This window comes from Schistocerca americana, chromosome 3, assembly GCF_021461395.2.
Source record: "Schistocerca americana isolate TAMUIC-IGC-003095 chromosome 3, iqSchAmer2.1, whole genome shotgun sequence".
NCBI classification, from domain to species: domain Eukaryota; kingdom Metazoa; phylum Arthropoda; class Insecta; order Orthoptera; family Acrididae; genus Schistocerca; species Schistocerca americana.
In genome coordinates, this window is record NC_060121.1 from 204,822,502 (window position 1) to 204,839,790 (window position 17,289).

A 17,289-nucleotide genomic window follows, 5' to 3' on the forward strand; every position below is an offset into this window, starting at 1 on the left:
ACGTGACCTGCTACGAATATCTTTGAGAATCCCCTGTAACACGGGTGTTTTTAAGGGGATGCAAGTATGCAAGTAAAGCACTGATTGCTATAAAATAACGTAAGACGAAACATGAATGATCAGCCCACTTCCAGTAGACAACGAAGTTAGTAGGAGCTGAACATCATCAATTCTGTTACAAAAGAAGATACATTTTACGTCAGAAGAGCGTCGTCTAACTATGTCAGTTATTAATTGTACAAATATAACATGCTCTGTCGTAGAAGTCCACAGAGTAGCGTACATCTCAATAGAGAAGTTGCTTGCAATCCACTAAGTTGATATTTTCAGGCTAATAGATTGCAGTGTGCGACGCATGGGAACGTAAATGACTACAACAAAGGATTGCACTAACCTTTGCTACCACGCTTCGGCTAATACAGATTATTCTCATTCCTTTTCTTTTTTATGAAAAGAAGATACGCTACAGTTAGTTGAATGTAGCCAAATTAAAACAAGCGGTGCTGCGAAAATTATGTTAGAATTGCAGTCAGCAAACGTTTCAGATTAGTTTTAATGTTTGTGTAGCAAAGGAACTGACGAGGGCTCAGGTACAGAGGATACAAGCTGCAGGCAGGCAATAGCAATAAAAGCATTTATGAAAAACAGAAACCTGCTAATATCCAATATAAATTTAAATTACACGAATTCTCTTCTGAGAATGAAGAACCAAGTTCCGATGTTCCACGGTCATACCTCAGCAAAAGATCTTGCCGAGAACGCGAGAAAATTCTGGTCGTACTTAAAATCGCTAAGTGGATCGAAGGCTTCTATCCGGACACTTGTTGATCACTCTAGTGTGGCAGTAGAAGACAACGAAGGGAATCGTGAAATTTTAAATTTTGCTTTCAAGAAATCACTTACGCAAAAAGATCGTAGAATCAATTGTCGACTGATCGTCGAGCAGACTCCCCTATGTAGAACATAATAATAGTGATCCTGGCGTAAAGATGCTACTGAAAGATTTGAAAACAAATAAGTCGCTAGGTTCAGACAGAACTGTCTGGTAATGGCTCCTGACTTAGCTTGCATTTAACTCAAATTTCTCGCCGACTGCGAATCCCATGTGAATGGAGCAGAGCTCAGGCAACTCATCTTGTAAGAAGGATAAAAGAACGGACCCACAAAATATCAGACCAATATCGTCACTTCGTGTTGCTGCAGAATTCTTGAACATATTCCCAGTTGGAATATAATAAATTTCTTTGATTCAGAAAAGCTTCTGTCCACAAAACAACAAGGATTTAGACAGTATCGATAGTCTGAAAGCTTGCCCTTTTCTCACAAGATATGCTGTGAACTATGGATGAAGTACAACAGACAGAGCTCATATTTCTAGATTTGTGGAGAGTGTTTAAAACGGTGCTCCCCATCACACTATTAACGAAGGCCCGAGGATACGGAATAGGTTCCGAGATATGTGAGTGGTTCAAAACGTTCTGTAATCAAGCCCAATTCGTTGTCCTTTGTGGTGAGCATCCATGAGAGGGGACCTGCGGCTGTTTGCTGACGATGATGTTGCGTATGGTAAGGTGTCATCGTTGATTGACTGTCGGAGGACACAAGTGCACTTACACAAAATTTTTAGTTGCTGTGATGAATGATTTCGATCCATTTGGAGGACGTTTGGAAAATTTGGTTCAGTTGTAAGAGAAATCGCATATAGAACGTTATTGCGATACATTCTTGAGTGCTGCTGGAGTGTTCGGGATCCCCATATGGTCGGTTTGAAGGAATATACAGAAGCAATTCCAAGGCGAGCCGCTAGGTTTGTTACCGGTAGGTTCGATCAACACGCAAGTATTACGGAGATACATCATGAACGGAAATGGGAATTCTTGGAGGGAAGACGACATTCTTTTCACAAAACTGAGGAAACTGAAAAGTGTGTTACAGCCTTAAGCTGTTGATGAATAATAACTGTGCTAGGTTGTGCACTCATTCTTGTTAAATCTGCAAACTTCAATTACAGTTATAACACGAATGAATGTACTATCTAGCACAATTTTTTTAAGATTGGCAATATTAAGTACGATACGGCAACAATGTCGAATATATGATTTTATCACCTGGCGTTAATTATTTTATATTTCGCGTAACACAGTGATTGCTTTTATAGCCCTGATGATAGTCGAGTGAAACACTTTGAGTATATGAAAATTTTTATGAGCAGCTGAAGACGGCTGCTTGACATTTTTCAGACGTTTACGAGCTGCGGGGCCAGCATTTGAGGCTCACTGCACAACGATTCTACTTCCACCAGCCTACATTTCGCGAAATGACTGAAGATAAGATAAATTAGGGCTCATATGGAGGCACATAGACAACAACTTTCTCTTTGCTCTATTTGCGAGTGGAAAAGGAAACAAGATAACTACTAGTAGTATCAGGTAATCTCCACCGTGCACATAAGTAGCTTACGGTATTTGTATGTAGATGTGGATTTACATTCTGAAGAGTAATCAGAATATGTTATATCGTTCATACATTCTCTGTTGTTGTCACTTATCCCTATAGAGCACCATATGTACAAAACCCTAAAGACGGCGTGATGTAACGAACAGAGGCTGAGCTTATAGTGCGTATTGTCTGTATGACGCCGATACAGGGACAAAGGTCGGGCAGGACTGCGCCTGCGCAGGGCGGCTTCTCGCGTGGCACGGCGGGCGCTCTGCCGTTATCTGCTGGTGCGGTGCGCGCCTCAGTCTGACTCCGGCGCCCCTGCCGGATGGCTTGGTAGGCAGCCCCGCGTTACACGTCCGCTCCTACCTGCGACCGCCGACTCTCGCGTCAACTAGTCTTCCAGTTTGACTCTTCTCAGCACGCTTGTTGATCATGAACGATGATCAGGTTAAAGTTTCGCGTTACATTTGTTCAGTGCGTACAACTTTCCTAGCGCCTTTTATTTCAATACTGCCGTGAAATAAGTAAACTGCTTACACGGACACGTTCAGCCACACCCCTTCTTATTACAGGGGACTTACATAGACGTATTGTTGATTCCCAAAAAATGTAACGCCAATGTGTGACAGCAAGAACGAACTGTATTTATGGTTGAATATTTTCTGCAGGAAGAGATGCAACCTGAGCAGTGTATAAGGTAAATTAAAATAGTCTGACAATGTAGAATCTGTATTTTGTCATCGTTCGTTATTTCCCGCGCTGCAAAAACAGAACAGCTTTCTAAACAAATCGATCGTTCTAGTGTCTTTCCTAATTCGTAGCGTAGTTTTACTAGCCCTGAAGTTTCTTGGAAATTATGAATCTACAAAAAAATTACACCCAGTGCGAATTATTTGCTAACATGTATTTACTTTTTCTGAAAAAAAACCGATATGATACTTTGCTAATTACAGTCATCTGTATCGTTAATATGTGCCACATACTTTAAACTATATTGCTATCTCTTCTACGATTATATACATTTTCATAGCATGACTGCGGAAAGTTATTTTTCTGCTGTAAAAAGACATACATATATGCTTAAATCACCAAACGAATTACCATTCAAACACAAATACCCTTATTTTGGTTGTTCAGGAAGATGATCTACTCAGTGCTCTACTCTATTTACAGTTGGTTACATGCCGGTTAGCTAGGCCGCAAGGGGTACTAATAATCGCTCTATCATTTATTTCCGACAGGAACGTGAAAGGAACTTCAATTATTAGTACATGAATATATATTTTTTTGACGGAAATAATGGAGTCTTCACTCCCTTCTCTCATTACCTTGATCAAGAACTCGCAATCCAGGTTGAGCATATTGAGGGAAATTGCGTCTTAATGTAGATAGTGTAAATAGATACGATATTGTCATATTTCATTGTACTATGTCATCTGTCATGAGTGGGTCTTTCATTTTAGTCAACATTATTCTGACTGGTTTGAGGTGACCCGACACGAATTCCACCATTACACCCTATCTGTCAATTAATTGTTGGATGCATTCCAGTCTCTGTCTCCACTGTAGTTTATTACCTCCTACAGCTCCCCTTAATACTATGAGAGTTATTCCTTCTTGACACACGTCTTATCATCGTTTCCCTTGCTTGTGTCAGTGGTTTCCACACGTTCTTCTCCACACTGATTCGATGGACAGATGCCTCATTGCTAATCTTATTAATCCACCTAGTATACATCATTTTTCTACGGCACCACATCTCTAACACTTTCATTCTCTTCTTTTCCTAGTTCCAGCAGTCCATGATTTACTACCGTAAAATGTTATGCTTCAAAAGTACTTTTCCAGAATTTTCTTCCACAAATTAACACTTTTTTTATGCTAGAGGATTTCTTTTGCCCATGAATGCACTGTTCGCCTGTACTAGTCTGCGTTTTGTGTCTTTCTTGCTTCATCCATCTCTCGTTGTTTTGCTTCCCAAGTAGCAGAATTCATTCCCTACTTCGCCTGCTAAGTGGTTTCCAATTTTAAACTCGAGCATTTCGTCAGTCCCACATTTGATACCCTTCAAGTAGAAAATGAGGAACTCCAAAAATCGAGACAGTTGAATTACTCCTTCATTTGGTCTCACATGGCTCGTTGACATGTAATAGTAAGTAATCTTCAAATGAACGAATTTATTTCATAATGCATAAAATTACTGTATTTTGTTTAAAAAAATGTTAGGACTCGTTTCACTTTCTCTGACCGGTTACGACATACAGATAGGCACAGTAAAAATTCTTCATCCACCCAGGGAATTATTTATTTCCTTGTATTCCGGTCACAGACCACAAAGTATTTTTAAATCAAGTTATTAATTGTTATTAATAACTTTACATGGGATAGTGAGTAATCTTCAAATGAACGAATTTATTTTACTGTATTTTGTTTTTAAAAATTGTTAGGAAGCGTTTCACTTTCTCTCACAGGTTACGACATACAGAGAGGCACAGTAAAAATTCTTCATCCACCCAGGGAAATATTTGTTTTCTTGTATTCCGGTCACAGGCCACAAAGTATTTATAAATCAAGTTATTAATTGTTATTAACAATCGGCCCTATGTATACAGAGATCCGATTGTGGTCATTATTGATTGTAATTAATAACTTGATTTATAAATACTTTGTGGTCTGTGTGTGTGTGTGTGTGTGTGTGTGTGTGTGTGTGTGTGTGTGTGTGTAAAAGAGGTAGCTTGGCGTCCAGATATATCCAATTTACAAAATGCAGGAACAGATAGCACTGAAAGCAAAACTGAAACGTTCCCAAACCTTGGTGCATACAGTATACTAGTCATATCACATCAGTGTAGATATAGACGGCACAGTGACAGTCATTATCTACGGATGATTCGTCCCAAAATTACAGAATTTGAGTATCACATAATAACATAAATAGTGACAATGTGAGGAAAATATTACACTGTCGTACAGCGTTTATTGACATGCTGGATGTCGTTGCTGCACATTAGTTCACCTGACTTTATTAAAACCACTTTTTTAAAGGAATGTACAAAGCCTTTCCAGCACGAGATAATACAGATAAATACAGGTGTGCAGACCATTGCCCTTAGATATTGTACCATAAAATATGAGGTAAAGGGTCATTTTATTAAAAGGAAATATATTTTAAATGCTTGTAGAGATCCATTATACAATGTACATTCGTGTTAAAAAAAAAAAAAGGAACACCTGAACGACTAGAGTTAGGACGTTCATACTCACAGGACATGCTCTGAAGAAATGATTAGCATTTTAAACATGTCGGCCCGTGGGTTCAGGTTCAACATCGATATCGCTGCACGGTACCACCTATTGGTAAAATGTGCCTGCGGCTCTCGTTCTCGCTACAAACTGAAGATAATGGATCAATATTACTTGAGCAGCCGTGCAGCATGCCTCACAGATCTATTCGCGAACCGTATCGTCAAATCAGTGAGTCAGAATGAGGGGGAGTTATTGATATCAGAGAATGTGATGCATCAGTTTTGGAAACTGCTGCTCGTATGGGAAGAAGTATTTCGGCAGTGCAAAAGGTGTGTGCAGAATGGTTCGCGGAAGGCCGTAGAGCACGACGAGATGGGTCAGACCATCCTCCGAGAAGGTCGACACCTCATATGAATGTCATTGCAGGACAGATCTGTGTCCTCCTCGGTTCTTGCGCAACTGTGGAATAGTGTAACACATCGTACACTAGGTTTCGTGCACGCCGTCCATTTTTCTGCCTACCTTTCAAGAATGTGCAGGAATATGCTAGACGGCAATGGTGAATGGAATAGCGTCACTTGAGACAGCAATGGCATCAGACAGTCTTTTCGGACAAGTCTATGTTCTGGTTTGTTTGAAATTGATGGCCGCGGATTGGTTCGCCACATACAGGGTGAGTGGCATCACAGTGACTGCATTCACAGAAGACATATAGCAGCAACTCACGGCCTTACGGTGTGGGGTGTTATTGGGTACAACCACAAATCACAGTTGGGGCTCGTACAGGACACTATCACCAGTGTGACCTGCGTTAATAACATCCTGCGACCAGTAGCCATACCCTTTCTGTACAAGACCTCAGGCGGCAAATTCCAGGAAGACAACGCTTGATGACATGTTTCTGCAAGGAAACGTGCCTTTTTGGTGTCACAGGATGTCAGCTTTTTGCTCTGGCACGCCAGATCACTAGACTTGTCGCTAATCGAAAATGTGTAAGATATGGTGAAACGATGGTTGCAGCGATGTGACCCAACGCCAATCACCATAGATGAACTTTGGAACCAGATGAAAGTAGCAATGATGGCTATTTCACAGGACCCCATTTACACCTTACAAGAGTCGATGCTAAAAAATGGCTCTAAGCACTATGGGACTTAACATCTGTGGTCATCAGTCCCCCAGACTTAGAACTACTTAAACCTAACTAACCTAAGGACATCAAACACATCCATGCCCGAGGCAGGATTCGAACCTGCGACCGTAGCAGCAGCGCGGTTCCGGACTGAAGCGCCTAGAACCGCTCGGACACAGCGGCCGGCCCGCGTCGATGCCATCATGCATGGAACAAGTTATAAGGGCCCATGGCGAACTCTGTGCCTACCAGCAACAGGACATTTGCTGAACCAAGATGACTGAAACGCCAATCATTTCTGCAGAAAGTACTAATGTACATGTACTGTAGATATGAGGGTCTATATCTAGTCGTTCAAGGTGTTTTTTCTTCTGAACATAAGTGTAATTAACAAACGAACCAAAATAAATCTGCAGCAGGATAATAAATAAAGTAGAACAAAATAACAAAAGCGTGAGCGCACATCCTCCCTTATATTTCACTTGGCAATCGTTGGTAGACAAATAGTTTACAATTATATGAAACGGAAAGACAGCTTTTACTGAGATATCAGCGTTATTGTCCTATATATCATCTGTTAACCCATGCTGCATTTGGACTCAGTAGCTGTAGACTGTGGCTCCAAACAGTAATGAATATGAGCTCGTAAAGTGCGACCGCCTAAGAATTTGTCGAAGCCTTGGTATATATTTACTCTGTACACTGTTACAGCTGTATATATAAAACTGCAACAAACATGCAGTCTACAAAAGAAACTATTAAAACATTCAATAAAACACAATATGGAACAGAAACTGTAATAACACACGGCTCGCATAACGTGCATAGGAGGACTAGTGCGGCAGAAACAATAAAAACTGTTAATGTAGCTCCACCATTTTGTTGGTTAAGGTCGAAAAACTGTGTTTTGATAATTCGTTATTTAAAATTTTTCTCACATTTACGTGTTGCTTATACTTCTTAAGTTTCATGTGTTAAATGTATAATGTGTGTAGTAAGTTAATTCCATAACTATTGTATGACTGTGTGTTGTTTGGACGTTACACAGTATCTGAGTGGAATTTTGCTATGATAAGCAGTTTTAGTGCAGATCTGTTTTGAAAATGAATGGCTATATTCGAATCTTGTCCCCTGTACAAACTACATTGAACTGTACATAAATTTTAAATAAACAATTAATAAAAACCCTATTGAGCTAGGATAAATAGGTCTAAAGCGAAATATAAAAGGGCCAGAAAATATGAGGATTAAAATTAAGAATGGAAAATGCAGCAAAATCTATTCTACATATGTTTCATGAATGTTGCTTGAGGAAGAAATGGCACTGACAAAGCTGTGTTAAATGTTATAAGACATATCACATAGTGTTGAGTAAACACAAAAAATAAATTATGGGCCTGGGTAATTAGAAAGAAACGCGAGTAGGCCACAGAATACCTAAGAGAAAGATCATTCTCTTTTTCGGCGTACTTCTCTAAGTACAAAGTCAGCCTGTGTTAATATTTTTTACAGTATGTACCTACTGCGTTCAGCTTTTACACCGATTATTTTCGTATGTAATGATATGTAAACTTACTTTCATCCAAACATAAAATATAGTGGTAACTTCAACACATGCAGTCAATTATGGCTTTAATTTATTTGCATTAGTAATGTGAAGCGAATTTATGTGCTGGACTATAAATACTCTGGTACTCCACTTCCTCTTACGCATTTATAATTTTCATATCAACAAAGAAATGAAAATTTTCATCTTTGAAGAACACACTACAAAGATCTGAATATATTTTGTCCTCTTGGAAAGTTCGCTGCTTTACTGTGGCAGCAAAATTTCTTATCCATAATTTAGATCACCTGCGGTGCGATAACTATTTAGTTTTAAAATCATAGATCATGGACCAAGGGTTCTTTTATTTCCTGTACGTATTATTGATTGCAATGAAGCCAGCTAATTACTGCAGAAACTATTAAACAGAATTATGCACAAATTTCACGTAACAGGAATGAATGAGTTGTGAGCACCCGGCTCGTGTAGGTATTGAGGGGAGCATTTCGTTTCTTTTCGATATTGTCTAACTGTTCTAGTACCTTAGAAAGGATTAACACCAACGTATATAATGATAAAAGATTTTTCTTGCTCGATCACGTTTACCTTTCATCATTGACATGTTAGTATCAGTATGTGTGTGTGTGTGTGTGTGTGTGTGTGTGTGTGTGTGTGTGTGTGTGTGTACATACGTCCGTTACTGAATATATTATGAATAAATCACATATTTGGAACTCAGATAGTATTCCAGTAGTCAGTCACGTAACACGTGCAGTAAATGAAATTAAGAAGTTCCCTATTGAATTGTTTAACTAAAAGCTACTTTCCTACTTAAGCCTCGAAAAAAACCTCCAGACCGTTAAATAGAGATTCGTGTGACGATTCAGAGCATTCTCCGACGTATAGACCTCTCAATCTACTTGACCGTGGTAACTACTAATATTGTTTTAAATACTTGCTGTGCGTAATACTGACCAGTTCTGTGGCAGTTTGCTCTTAATGAAAGTCAGAGGAAGTGTCGAAAATAATTTACGACGAATGACGTAGCCTGTTCATCCTTTTACAGCGATTCAGATTATAGGTGCCTGCAGCCCAAGACAAATGACATCACAGTACTAAGAATCATTATCCATTCCTTGAAAATAACGTGTAGCAAACATTTTATGTAGTCTGCTGCACTGTACAGATTTTATGCAATTCTGTTAATCCATTGGCCGCCACTGAGGAAACCTACATTACTAACCACTCGAGTGTAACTTAGGTGGTCCTCTTTTACCCATCACCTGAGAAATTTATCGACTATATTAATTGCAGTCTATATACTTCTACTGTTTTGTCAGCAGAAGGTCCATTTGTTACTATGAGTTAATTATTTCCCTCTATGAAACGTTTTAGCTTTTTCACAAAGCTGAGGCAAGGCCTGGACGTGTTTCCTGTGCACAATTAAATTCAGTTGTTATTCGTTTTTGTACTTTATGTTGCTGAGAAAGAAACCCAAATATTTCCTCAGATGACTATTGCACCATTATCTACATCTTCCATTGTTTTGACCTCCTCAAATTAACTATTGTGATTAAGAAACGTCTGAAATATCCTTACAGCATGCCCAGTAATAAACTGTTAGTCCCCTATTGGCTGAATTCACAAGTTATATTTCCTCATTTCCTATCATTTCTTCGAGCTCCACGCAAAAACGTTTTTGAGCTTATGCGCATCCAGGCTTTTAAACCTCTCCTGTAGTGCGCGTCCAAATCAAAAACGGTCCACCTTATTTACACTGAAAAGGCGTATGAAATTCTACTGTCATATACCACTAATGGACTACTCTCTCTTGAGGAAAAACGTTTTCCATATCATCAACGGAACCTGACGATCCCAAATTACACACCGAAGAAACCAACAGGAATTAATTGCAAACCTAAATCCGTTAACACAAGTAAGAAGACAAGGTCAAAAGATGTTTTCGAAGGAAGTTTTGAGAAGTTAAGAAGAGCAAGAAAGCCAGAGCCCAGTAATAGTTCCAGCTGCTCCTTACAGGACGAAACAAGTGAAAAGCGTTTTCGTTCCCCTTCACAGTAATATAAGACACTGCGGCTTACTTGTTACACTTCGCTTAATAGCCAGTTATATTAGTTCTTCATAGAAAGAAACGTTATTTCCTGGAGCTCACAGTCAGGCGTAGTTGTGGCGGATCCCGCAAGGTGTCACGCTCCGCAATGTCATTGTTCTTTGCGCCTCCAATGACGTCATCCCACACCCTTTTCGGCTCCTGTGACGTTGCTTATGCCACTCAAAGTAGTAAAATATGTAAACATTTATGCAAACAATAAAGACTAAGCTTCACCCACTCTCATTTCGATGCTGACTAGGGCTGACGTGAACAAAACACTAAACGGGATATTACAAAACACGATAATTTGAAATAATACGTTGTAGCTTCTATGGTCGTAACCTTTTCTGCGTTTCCTGTACTACCTACTAATAAGTTTGCATGTTATCACGTACTACAGAAGGCAATGTTGTACGAGGCACTCGTTCTTTAGATCCTCATTAAAACTGAGATCAGTATTGTTATCGTTTTAAATTGTTTCTACTTTATAATTCATAACAAAGAAACATTAATTTTGAGCTTTCTGCGTTCCGTGATCCTATTCGTATTATGGTATCTTCTTTCACCTTTCTGATAGTAATTTCGTTTCTGAATAGCCTCAGCCTACTATTAGAAACGCAGTACTTTTATCTAATTCACTGGTGTGAAGACATATGCTGGTTGATGAGTACTATTTTTCCTGTCGACTTTATTCTTATGCATGTTGCTCTCCATGAGACCGTTTTCGGTACTCAACTCATGTGACAATACATTTGAGTCTTCAGCGAATCCCAGACTCGTGGGTCATTTGCAGTTCTTCTCTCTATAGGAGTTGAGTTTACGTCTGGTTCCATTATGTGGCGATTAGAAACCTGCAGTCTGTTAATTGACGTCACGATGAAAAGTAATACTAACATATGCATAATGGTAAGATGCAATTAACGTAGTTATAGAAACGACGTTAAATTACAATTCGAGGTAAATTAATGACTTTCCTAAATAAATGCGATTAAGAAAAACAAGTAGGCTTCATTGACGTTCGTCAAGGGGTTGGGATATCTGCATGTGTCATGGCTGACGTAGTCCAGCTTATGAAACACTCAGATGTGTACCGTGTACGGTAACTATACGTGTCATTTGGTTTCTTCTGGTCCTCAGAACTGATGATGCACCTTCAACTACAAATTGTTCCCATAATATTACTACCCAAAATAATGATATTTGTCAACAGCACCAAAAGAAACATTATTCCACTTATAAATGAGAGTAGAAGAGAACTATTAGTGATAGTAATGAAGGAGTGAAATATTATTGTCTCATTATTCACGTATAATGAACAACTAAGTCCCACGTACTTCTTGTTTACAACATAAAGACAGACCTTAAATTAAGAATGGGTAACCTAAAAGTGAGAAAAAGGTGCATATTTTCTTTTATTTCCTGGGAATGTGTTCTTATTCGACAAAGCTGGGAAGTATGTGTGCTACAGCTACCATATCGCCTGGGAGACGCTTGACACAGCTAAACATTGCAGGGTCAAAAGTCCAGTGGGAATGTATCTTCAAATATATTACAGTAATATCCTCCAGGTTTTTGATTATGCTTCGCACGAAGACTTGGCGTGGATGAGGTGAAAGTTACTGCAATATCCTCCCGCTTATAGATCAGGCTATATATCAGTACATTCATATATCGGAAAAGTGGATGTATATATGTAGATTCACATCTCCTAAACCAATGGATCGATTTCAACCAAACTTGATACCCATATCTCTTACTGTCTGGGAAGAACAACTGTGGGCGTAAGAACCGCCTGCATCTCAAAATAGTTGAGGTGGCGTCGCCTAAGTGTTGTAACCTACGAAGCTCAAATAGCCAGACTATATTCACATAGGGCTTGAGCGTGAGAGCACTTAATGACGTGCAACAAACTTAACACATAATTTAAAACCCTTACGAGACTGCAAATAGTTTATCATTTACTACATTTTTTGCTGCTTGTGCAGAAAAATCAGATATGAGCGCTCCGTCTTCAGGCCACAAGTGGCCCATCGGGACTATCCGACCGCCGTGTCATTCTCAGCTGAGGATGCGGATAGGAGGGGCGTGTGGTCAGCACATCGCTCACCCGATCGTTATGATGGTTTTCTTTGACTGGAGTCGCTACTGTGCGTTCGAGTAGCTCCTCAGTTGGCATCACGAGGCTGAGTGCACCCCGAAAAATGGCAACAGCGCATGACGGCCCGAATGGTGACCCATCCAAGTGCCGGCCACGCCCAACAGCGCTTAATTTCGGTGATCTGATAGGAACTGGTGTAGCCACTGCGGCAAGGCCGTTGCCTTAAAATCAGATATGCCGTTTTAATTTATTACTTCTTTACTGCTAACTCTATTCGAAGACAGAATATACATATAAAATTCAATGTACTTGCAAAAATATGATTCTACCACACGTAAGTCAGGACATATGACTTCGTAAACACTAACACATCGTACATGACACACTAATTTAATACTTCTGTATTACTAGCTCAATTCGGAACACATTTTTCAGACAGTATTCACTTATACCACTGAATGTACGTGCAACATTATATTACTGTACGACACATAGTTGAGAAAATATGAAGTCATAAAATTTAACTGCGTCAAAACGAAACTGTAGGACGCCAGACTCTAGAGGTAGAAATGAAATACGTTTACAAATATGAGGGAAATATATTAAACGTTTGTGACAATTGCATAGATGAGCAATGTTGTGGGTTAAATATTCTTCCTTACTCTGGTTTGACTTCAGCTGATTTGGTACAAGTATTACATACCGTCTGGTAAGAAACACTGTGGGAATAATAAGCAGCAACCTCCTATTATGGAGGGGGATATGGAGGGGGTGTTAATGTGAAGAGCGTAAGGGTAGGAGGAGATGGACAGAGAGAAGTGGTTGGAAGCGGTGGGCAGAGAGAGAGGGAGGATGCTGATATAGAGGGAGAGGGAGAAAAGGAAATAGAAAAAGAAGAGGAGGGATGGACAGGGAGTAAGGAGAGTAGGACATAGAAGATATAATGACAGGTACAGAGGGTGGAGTGGGGAGGAGGAGACTGCGATAAAGAAGAAAGAAGGAAATAGGAAATGGAAAGAGAAAGGGGTTGAGTTGGAAGGGGAGAAGGAGGAAGAGGAGTTGGACAGAAAGAGACGGACAGACGGGGAAGCAGTAGATGGACAGAGAATGATGAACTGATGGAATTACATGGGGCAGTAGATGGACAGAGAGAGGGCACAGAGCAGATTGAGGGCAGGAGGATATGGATAGATAAATGGGTGGAGGTGGTGGACAGAGAGAAAGAAAGGTAGCAGATGGGCAGACATAAGGCAAAGAGGAGAGAGACTAATAGAATATTGGAATAAGTACATACCCCAGCGATACAGGGTACTCAGCTAATAATGATATACAGCGTAAGAGGACAGCATTAACAGCATTCACCAACTTTATTCTTAAGTTTTGTGATACATCAGTCATTATGACCATATCTTTCGAGGAGTTGGGAAAATTACTCAGGTGATGGCAAAGCAGTTTGTAGATAATCTAGGCGTGTAATGAACGTAATTAATCTCTGTTACTATTCACCTGCATTGGGTGCGAAATCTTGGGTTCATTTGCATCGTGAATGTACATGTTCGATACATGCACTTACATAAAGCGACTGCCTAGTTACTATGTACCATTCCCATTCGCTATGCGACGAAATTTCAATTACATTCCTATTCTCTCTGCCACGAAATTTCAATCAAATTTATCGGAACCAGTACCATACACTTGGTGTGTCACCACTGAGGCAATAGAACTGACGGTACCTTAAAGATGAAGAGTTCCACAATTTTACCCAATTTCACGTAATAACAGGGTAACTGAGTATCTTCACCTATTCTAATTGTAGAATAGCCTTGCTAAAGAGGCAGCAACAGAATATTTAATAGAATACAGGTCTATGAATACGACATAAGAATTCATCCAAATGCGATGCAGTAAATTCTCAAATCGACATATCGGTAGAATTCGTCTTCAAAATAATAAAGTGGAGGCTTCACTACTCTATACTACTCTGTTTCCCGACGTCACAGACATAAGACCTATTAAAGTTGCTGCAGTTATGAATAGAAAGAAAAGTCAAGAATGTGTCACCCGTTCCATTACCTCAGTTTGCAGATACTTCGTGTCCTTCTATGAAGGAGAATATGTTCGCCAATGATTGATTCACATCGCTGGGTTGAGCGACTTATAGTACGTTGATAGAGTCTTGATGCTCGCTGACGAAATAATTCGTCAGCGTTGTAGACAGCGATTATTTTGATTAAATTTGTAGACGCACAACTAACGTAGACACTGTGCATACACGACAAGATTTAAAATGTTATAAAAAATTTATCCCTTGCAACCATACATTAGGAAACATTTACAAGCGATTGAAAAAAGCAGAAAGTTATATCAACCGTAACCAATGAGAGGGCAATGAAAGTGTGTCCTATCTGATATTAAATATGTATATTATTATGCCAATTAAAACCTAAATAATACATATTTATATTGTGTTGACTAGAATTAATTGTTGAGAATTCTTTGGTTTTTAAGTTCCTGTCACATGAATGGAGAAGGGGTAACTCAAGTTCACATCATTGTAAAGGATATCGTTGGATGTAGATGGTCTCATGACACTTACCTGTGTTCCTTACTTTATTATTTTTGTTATGATGACTGTTATTCATCAACAAGATTTTGTAGACTGCCATCTTGTCGGGACACTTGGGTAAATCGTACGACAGATTCTTCGCGACAGATAAAGATAAAATGCGGAAAATTTTCACTTTTTCCATTAAATGGAATTTCTAGACAAATTTTAGAGTGAACAGAGCCCAGCAGAAACGATGTTGCTACGGAAATACTTCTCACGTTGGTAATGAAAAATGGAACCTTTATTTCCAGTGCCAGTGAGAGAGCTTCTAAATGTTTGGATCACTTCTCACCTCACGGTTTCTCAGTGTACTGTGTTATACAATGTCCTGTGAGTAACAAGATGAACTGATGACATAAAACTATGAATAAATTTTTTATAACCACAAACTGCTCCTCTGAATATTCAGTTAATAACTGTAACAAGTGACGCAACAGGAGGGAGATGGTTTCTAAGTGTGTAAGTTTAACTTCAGAAATGCACGTCATTTAAATTCATCATACGTATATATTTATCCTTTATTAATAAGTAGTTTCACTCTCACAACTTACAGGCGATGTTTACCGTACAACCAATAAAATAGTGTGTATATACTACATGGTCAACACCTGTAAACAGTTGCATTGTCGTCTGTTAGCATTCCACAGCTCCAGATTTTCGCAGACTAGTGATCTCTCTGTGTCTTATCTTCTTAGTGACCCGCTTTCGTCCTTGACTTTCTTATCTGTTCTAGGCGGTGACAAAATAAGTTGTTTTATTATCTTTATTTCCTTAGGTGGACACTGTATTTTGCTTGGATCGAGCTCTATACTGAGTAGTTGCATTATTAACATTATTTAAAACATTCTCCGTGATCATTCATTTTTAAAACTTGAGCTGACAGTCTCCTTTCACTCTATGCATTGCGCCATCGAATTTCAATTTTAAAATCGTACTTCTATGCTCTAAGCCAGTGAGTACTCTCATCATGTCAAGTCTTTGTTTCATCTTTTATTAAACCCAGTTTGTTTTCATTGCCCCATCGATTGTTGTAGCTATTATAAAAGCCTAAGGTGCAGATCTCAATAGGAACCAATCTCATATGACATCGTCTGGTTATAAGTGGCATTTAAAGGCCAGTACAAAGATAATTCATTTGGATTGTAGACGACACTGTTTTTAATCTAAGTAATCAATCTTATGGCAACTATTTCAGTTAGACTTCATTAGGATAATTTATACTATTTGAGAAATGTAACTTCGTCTCTTCAGTTCTACCCCTACTGTCTGTTAAAGCGAACGTAAGTAGAATGTAATGCTAAGAGTACACAAAGTGAGATCATATATTGCTGGAACTGAAGATTTGAATTTATTGATCATCAGTGATTAATCAGGGGGAAGCTGATTCCATCATGTCGTCCTGCCTGCATTGTGTCCTGCGGCTGTTAGATGGGTCAGCGAAATTAATAATTTAAGTTCATTGGCTATCAGTGACGAATCAAGGTGGAGCTGCTTCTCTCGTGTGGTACTGACAGCATTGCGTCCTGCGGCTATTAGGATGGGGCAGTGAATCGTATGCCTTCCTCAGAGTAGTAGTAGTTTCGTTTATGCTTACGCTGCCGTGTAAGAGTAAACGATTCGCATGGACGTGAATTTTGATCCCTATAGCCTTTCACTAGGTGGAACACTTCTTACCTCAATGTGCCAGCCGTCTACAACACTTATTTATTCCTGAAGTGTATATTGTAACCAAAATAAGAAACAAAAGCAAACCGAGAACGACGAGAAGCAAAAAAATAAGATTGTCATTCCAATAGTTTACATTTAATGATAAATAGCAGGGGAAGACACACTGTCCCTAACTCCAGTACACGTTACACAGATGTAAAGAAGTTCACCTACCGGTAGATACCAATATTCTTTCATGGGTTATACTAACTTTATATTCCAAAATAATGTTATGTATCAACATCGCTCATAGATCAACAAATTTCAGTAGGTCGTCCCAATGCTACTCTATTATAGACCTCATTTATGTGGCGGCAGCCTATAATTATTTTACTGCAAAGTTGGTTTAACAGAGGGGGATAAATGTCCTGAAATAACTGACTGTTGAGCTGTAGAATCG

General features: G+C 39.2%; 1 protein-coding gene across 1 annotated transcript in view; it reads left to right on the forward strand.

Moving 5' to 3' along the window:
* The first annotated feature begins 2,780 nt into the window (after positions 1 to 2,780).
* LOC124607385 overlaps positions 2,781 to 17,289 on the forward strand; it is a 445,395-nt gene continuing 430,886 nt past the window's right edge. Inside the window, exon 1 of the mRNA XM_047139701.1 lies at positions 2,781 to 3,139. The gene's annotated coding sequence lies outside the window, so the exon portion shown is untranslated. The remainder of the gene's footprint in view (positions 3,140 to 17,289) is intronic.